Below are 6769 nucleotides of genomic sequence, written 5' to 3'. Positions count from 1 at the left end.
CTAGGTCAAAGGTTCTCCCATGTTATTTTTCTTGCCTCCAACACGAAATCTTTTACTGACATTTATATTATTTTAAGAAGTAATGTAAACAGCACTTCTTCAGTTTCTTGAGAGGTATTAAAAGAAGGCATTGATGGAACATAGGACCTTTTTCCCCGGAAAGCACAAGCTTCTGCTGCAGGAGCTCGAAGTGCCTCTGTGAGCGAGGGGTTGATTCTACCGCAAACCAGTCTGCGGTGGGGACCCTCATTTTCAGGAGTAGCACTGACGGTCAGCCGAGCACGGGGGGCACGCAACTCCACCACGAGCCTTATATACCAACCCTCAGAGGGTCCCTTGAGGCATCAAAAGGGATCTTGATGCGTGCAGCGTGCATCCTGGATATGGATATGGAGTCTTAAGCACTCTATTGAACCAGGAGTGTGCAAACCATCCGGCACCAAGTAAATCCTGTGTGTTTTGCAGAATTTCGGCACCCCAACAGGTGTTATGTGGGGAGATGTGCTATGGAGGGGCTGTGGCATGACCTGCCTGGAAATAAGCTGTTTCTTCCAAGTTCTCGCTGTATGTCGGGGATGTCCAGCGCTCATCGCGGGTGCCGTGCAACACTGCTTGGTGGGGACCAAGGCTGTGGCAGACCCTCCGTCTCTGGCTTGCAGAGGGGCTGGCTCTGGCTGATTCCCAATCGATGCCTGCAGCGGGGAGCTTGGAAACAAAGTGACTTCAATATAAACTTACAGCATCTTTTAGAAAGCTGGAAAGGGGATATCAACAGCCTGGCTTGCTGGCTGTTTGTTTTTGTTGCTCAGATACATTTGTTCCCTGTGTAAGGGCACAGCTTAATATGCTCTCTAGCAGGGACGGTTAATTTTTAATTATGAGTCCAACTTTATATTATTTTTTTGAAATCCCACTGCTTTAGCGGCTCAGCTGGGGAAGCAGCGAGGTCTCAGCTGGCCGGCAAGCAGCCCGTGGAGCAGCCAGGGAGAGAGTCACCCCAGCCCTGGAGAGCGTCACCAGCAAATGGCTTCATGCTCACGTGCCCCCCAGCTGCAGGCGCCGGCTGCCCTGCTTTCCAGAGCATTGCGATGGAAAGGATTTGGCTGCAGCCATGGCAGAAGGGAGGCATATTCTTGCTCCTGGCAGTGGCACGTGTTTCTGTGGCTCACAGGCACACTCGTACCCCAGCCATGTCAAACCCTCACCTGGGAGCAAGCTTTGCAGGGCTTTGCTCTGTTGCTGCAAAACAGCCTCAGAGGAGCCGTGCAAAACCGTCCCAACCGGAGAAAGGGTTCTGGGTCACTGAAGTGAGAGGCTGACATAAGGGATATAACCCACGGATGCTTGGGAGAGGAGCCTGGCTTGGGGCCAGGCTGCTGCAAGCTTTGCCTTTGTAGCTGCTGCAGGGACAAGCACGTCAGCAAAAGGGTAAAGGATGTAAAGGATCAGCCCACTTCAGCTAATGTTCAGGACATTACTGTAAGCATCTCTGAGAACCCCAAACACAAACCCTTACTTTTAATTAAGGAAAATTTTGCAATCCTGACATTTCCAGCGTTTCTGGGTGTGCATTTTTTTTTTTAAGCAAAGTGAGAAGAGAAAATAGTCCTTACTGTCTTTTGAAATACATTATAGCTATGTAAGAACACAAACCTTTCAAGGCCATATCTCTCCTCACCCTGCCAAACAAAATACAAAATAAAACGCCATTGTTTTACACTTATGTTTCCTGTGCCTTATGGCTTGAACCATGGATCGTCTTGGCTGAAGTCCATCCCAGTAACAATTTAATTTGGGAACCACACTTCACCTTTCTAAAAATAAGGAAAACTGAGAAGAAGAGCAAGCAAGCTGTACTGAATAAGATCTAAAATGTCTTCTCCAGGATCTCAAATTACAGAAAATATGTTACCCAGAGAATGTATAAAATCAAATATTATAAGCCTGCCTCTTTGCAGCAAACTCTTTCCTGGCATTTTAGCCCTGTTCTACAGTGTGGACCTTTTCCAAAGACAGAGTAACAAATCTTCAGTCATATCTTTTTTTTTTTTTTTTTCCCCCCTCAGACACTTACTAAGAACCAGGCATACACACAAAAATAAAAGAATGTAGAAAACATCTACCCACTTGTGTTTTGTTCCCAGTGTTTTCAAAGCATTTGACTCAAACTGCTACCCAGAAGTGAATGTCGAACTACTGCAAAACCAAACCCAGACACATTTCCCCAAGTGGGACAGAAATAAATCTATCTAAGGACCCGTGACTTAATAGGACAAGATGTGCAATAGGTGCCTTTAACTAGAAAAAGAAGAGAAGCAGCAGGATATAGCAGCTCTGCCCTTCTCGGGTTGTATATATGTACACAGGACCGAACCCCACATGATGCTGGCAGTCCAGACGCCCCTTGCACAAACTGAAATCCCATGTTCGTGCTGGGAGGACCTCACCGCAGCATGCAGCGGGCAGAGGAGTACAAAAAGCCTGGGGTCAGGGTGTGCAGCCCTGCTTGGGGGGACTGGTGCCACCAGCTGCAAGCTCTCAGCTCTCCGCAGACACTTCTACTGCAGAAAGCCCACGAGGCTGTCAGACTGATGCGAAATTGCAAGGATAACAGCGCTCACAAAAGCAGGGTCTCTGAATGGCTCTGGAAACCTTCTGCAGCATGCAGCTGGTGCAAAGTGACAAATCGGGGTGGGGGGGGGACGGGACTCTTACTAACCAGGTAATAAAAAAAGAAAAAAGTCCCCAAGAAACCCAGCCACAGGGAAATTTGCCTGAAGAAACACGAGCCATGCTGGGAATGAAGGTGCGTGTGGACCAATTGCAAAATACTACAGCAGCATTTTCAATTTGTTAGGTAATAAAACGGAGCTTCCTCAGTGACCATTGGTGCAGGACCTTGCAGCGGCGGCAGCTCTGCATCCCACGGGAGACCACTCGCCACTGCCAGTGTTTGCAGCCCCCCGGGCTGCAGGGCTGGAGGCTGGGGAGCTGAAAAGCCCCACTTCAGCAGCAGCGGGGCTGGGAACCTTTCCTTTCCTTCCCCCTGGCAAAAACATACCCTGAGTGTGGCTCCCCAGAGCGGCTAGTTACTCTCTTTCTAAAATCCGGGTCTCGGCTGTAAATCAGGAATGGCCCTTGAAAGGCAGCTGCTTACCAGCGGTCTCTCCTCCCTCGGCACCCGTCATCTTTCCCACATGCGCTCAACATCAAAGCTGCTGGGGGTTCAGGGAAAGAAGCCACCTGCGCTACCCTTGGCCCTCTGCCCCTCACGGCTCATCGCAGCCGGAAAGCAGGAGCCCAAATGTCATTAATCCTTGCAATTGTTCAAGAAAAGTAAAGAAATAGGGCTGCAATGAAAGAGAGAGCTGTTGAACGGAGTTAGACTGCCAAAAGGCCTCTTGCAAGGTCCATTTACTAAAAGATATTAAGGATATTAAGCCCAGGCTCTGATGGCATTGGTGGGTCACTGCCCATCTTCCCTCTCGTGTTTTGGCATTGCTTTCTGGCTCCTGTAAGAGGCCAGCCTTCTGTTTCCAAGCGCAGGTTTTTTTCCTGACCCTGCAGAGCCCCTCCAAGATGCCATTTGCAGCTCTACGGGTGACGTTCACCTCCCTGCTGTCCAGGGAGGGTTTGCTGGCTGGTGGCGGGCGGCACAGGGATGTCTCCCCGGCTGGGAATGGTCCTGCCCTTGCAAAATGGGTGATGGGAAGCCCTGGGGATGGCACTTGACTGCCAGGAGCAGAGGCTGCAAGCCGGGCTCAGGGGCAGCAGTGTGCTGCTTTTGGTGGCCATCAGAGCCCATGGCAGTGGCTACTTGAGTGGGAGGACCGGCTGCAAGCATAAGAAGAATGGCAGAGGAGTGGTGGCTCCGGAGACTCGCAGGGAACAGGGGGGATTCTGTGCCTTATCCCGGGTAGCAACATGGGTTATTGTGCCCCATCACCCATGCTGCCTTTGACATTTCACAAGCTCACTTCGTCATTGGGGAAACAAAGGTCGTTACTGTTCTCCAGGCTAAGGTGCGCTCCCTCCTCTCCACCTGCACCTTGCCCGGTCGGGGCAAGTAAATTCCCTTTCTTGCAGGGACGCAGGCTGGAGTCACGGGGGGCACCCCATTCCCAGCTGGTCCACGGGCAAAGAAGCCACCAGGCAACAGGGCTCTGTGGGCTATGGGGCGCCAGGGCCACCATGCCATCAGGGCAGCACAAGTCTTTGGGGGTGCTGGGTAGGTCCCCACTCGTGTGGCTGCGTGCGGCGGATCAGCAGAGGAGCCGGCCAGCTTGGGAAACACGAGGTGGGGGGGATTTTGCTTCACTGTCTCAAGGCAGAGTTCAAGTTGACAACCCCTGCCACGTCACTAGAGGTCCGGCACTCGCACGGCAGCCGGGATGGCGTCGGTCACGCGTTGCTCTGCCGTTGCGCTCACCTTTCTCTTTGCAAGAGAGAAGGGGCAGGTTGAAAACCCGTGCCCGCACAGCGTGGACGTGGGGAACCCACATCAGGCAGTGGGTACCGTGAGTGGCCTCCCCGGAGGGGCCGGGGCGGTTTGGAGGCACGCTGCGTGGCGTGGCTGGAGGAGTTCACAACATGCACACACAGCTGCTGGCGAGGGGCCTGGGAGCTGGCGGCCAGCCTGGGCGGGGGGGGGAACAGAGAGAAACGCTAAAACAGGCACAACCCAAGGGGGCCAGGCTGGGGAGGGGGCACTTACGGAGGCCCGCAGCCCTTGGCTGCCATGGCGGGAGGGCGGCAAGGAAAGCCCACCGTTGCGCAGCCTGATCCGGCCGATCCCGTTCGTAGCGCATCAGGGGTCTGCCGCACGTAGCTGCGCAAGTTTTGATCCGGACTTGAGAGTTTCAGGGACTGGGCTCATCAGCGCACCTGCCCAGAGGCGACAGAGCCCTGTTGTGAGGAGTAAAATATTTCTGTGGATCAACAACCCAAGGAGGAGGCAGGAAGCCGGGTGGAAGGTTCAAAGATCCATTTTCATTCTGGCAGAAGGTTAAGGGTAGGGAATACAAACGCTGCCTCCGAGGCCCTGGATAGCTTAGTACATGAACTGATGATCTGGAAACAAAGATGAACAATATACCAAACATTTTTAAGAGATGACTCAAAGCTATTGACTCTTGAGGAGATCAGAAAGGACTGTAAGTAAAATGCAAATGTGGCAAATGGGCAACACCACACATTTGCGAAGGTTTAACTGGGCACATGCAAAGTCAGAAGAGAAAACAAATTGCACATAAGAATTACAAAGCTCCACACAGTCTCTAGCAACTCAGGAAAGGATCTGGATGTCACACAAACCCTGGCTCTGTGAGTAGCTGCAGGTTAAAAAAAAAAGCACACACGAAATATTAGCATGCAGAAGGAAGAAAGGGAGAATAATATGGAAAATATGATAATGCTATTATGTAAATCACTAGCACAGCCTCTCTGGGAATACTGTCTGCAGTTCAAGTAAGTCTTTCTCAGAAAGGGCTGATTAGGGGCATGGTAAAATTGCTCACAAAGAGAGATCAAAATGATTGGGGTTGTTTATCTCGGAAAGGAAATGAACAAGAGGAGACTGGCAGGGAGCGAGCCAGTCCAGAGCTTCTGGTTTTCTTCCTGTTCAATTCTATCGCTGTCATATCTGGTGTCGCTGAGAAGTGTGTGAAGTGATGTGGCTCTCCTCTGTCACACACAGTTTGCTCTTTCTCTCACCCTCTCCCCCAGGGGAGGCACAGCATATGCAGTTATGTTTTACATTTTGGTAGGATCTGGGGAGGAGGAGATGGCTAAGGAGGAATAATTAGATCCCAGAGTAGGCATATAGTGGAGAAGGCAAGAATGGAAAAGGGGGATTTGCACCTGGATGGAGGGGTGGAAGGTCCTGGCTTCAGGATGCTCCTTCCATCTCCTCAGGCAGACCCCAGAGAGGCTGCCAGCTACTGCCCTTCTCCTAGACCCCTTGAGACTTCCAGATGAGGCCCTGAGGTTCCTTGGAGATAAAGATAAGGAGCTCGAATTTGATAAGTTATTCTGTAAAAAGCATCAGGGCAGTCAGAGGTGCCTTCAGACAGGCAGCATGAACCCACTGTGCCCTGCCTACCCTGAAGCACCAGAGAAACCTTCTCCATTTACCCCCACGTCACCCTGGGCAGCCAGCGCGCACAGCCGGCGGTGATCGTGACAGCCTGCGCTGTGGCTGTCGACTCGCTGCAGCGTGCTGAACTCTCCCCTTTCTCACACGAAGCATGATGCCATTTAGGCCCGTCAAAGGCAGAATGACAAAAGGAAACACCTATTGGTGCTCCAGCTGTTTTGGGCCGTGGGGAACACACTCGCCCGCGCGTGGAGCCGGTTTCACCACAGCTCATGAAGCCCGGGCTGCTAACGAGACCTTCCAGGGCGGAACGAGCCCTGTGTCCCAAGGTGGCTTCAGCGTGGGTGCCCACCCCGGCCTCCGGGGCAGCTGCAAGTCTGAGGGGGAAGGGAAGACTCCTCTCCCCACCATGGTGGCCGCTCAAGGCCAGTTGGGAAGCGGAGCAGCCTGGGTCCCTCCAGGCTGTACTGGGGGGGGGTCCCACTCGCCCTCAGCCCTTCCCCACAGCCATTTTGTTATTGAAATCCAGAATAAAACTCCTTAACGCCAGTGTGAAGTTAAGAAGCAGGCACTTCGTTTATTGCAGCGCTGGGGACACTGCGCGGGGGGGGGGGGGCACTCCTCCAAAGGTGTGTCCAACCTAGTATCAAAATGCATCAGCTTTTATAGATTTTT

Source organism: Buteo buteo, chromosome 19 (assembly GCF_964188355.1).
Source record: "Buteo buteo chromosome 19, bButBut1.hap1.1, whole genome shotgun sequence".
NCBI classification, from domain to species: Eukaryota; Metazoa; Chordata; class Aves; order Accipitriformes; family Accipitridae; genus Buteo; species Buteo buteo.
This window is presented reverse-complemented; position numbering follows the sequence as displayed.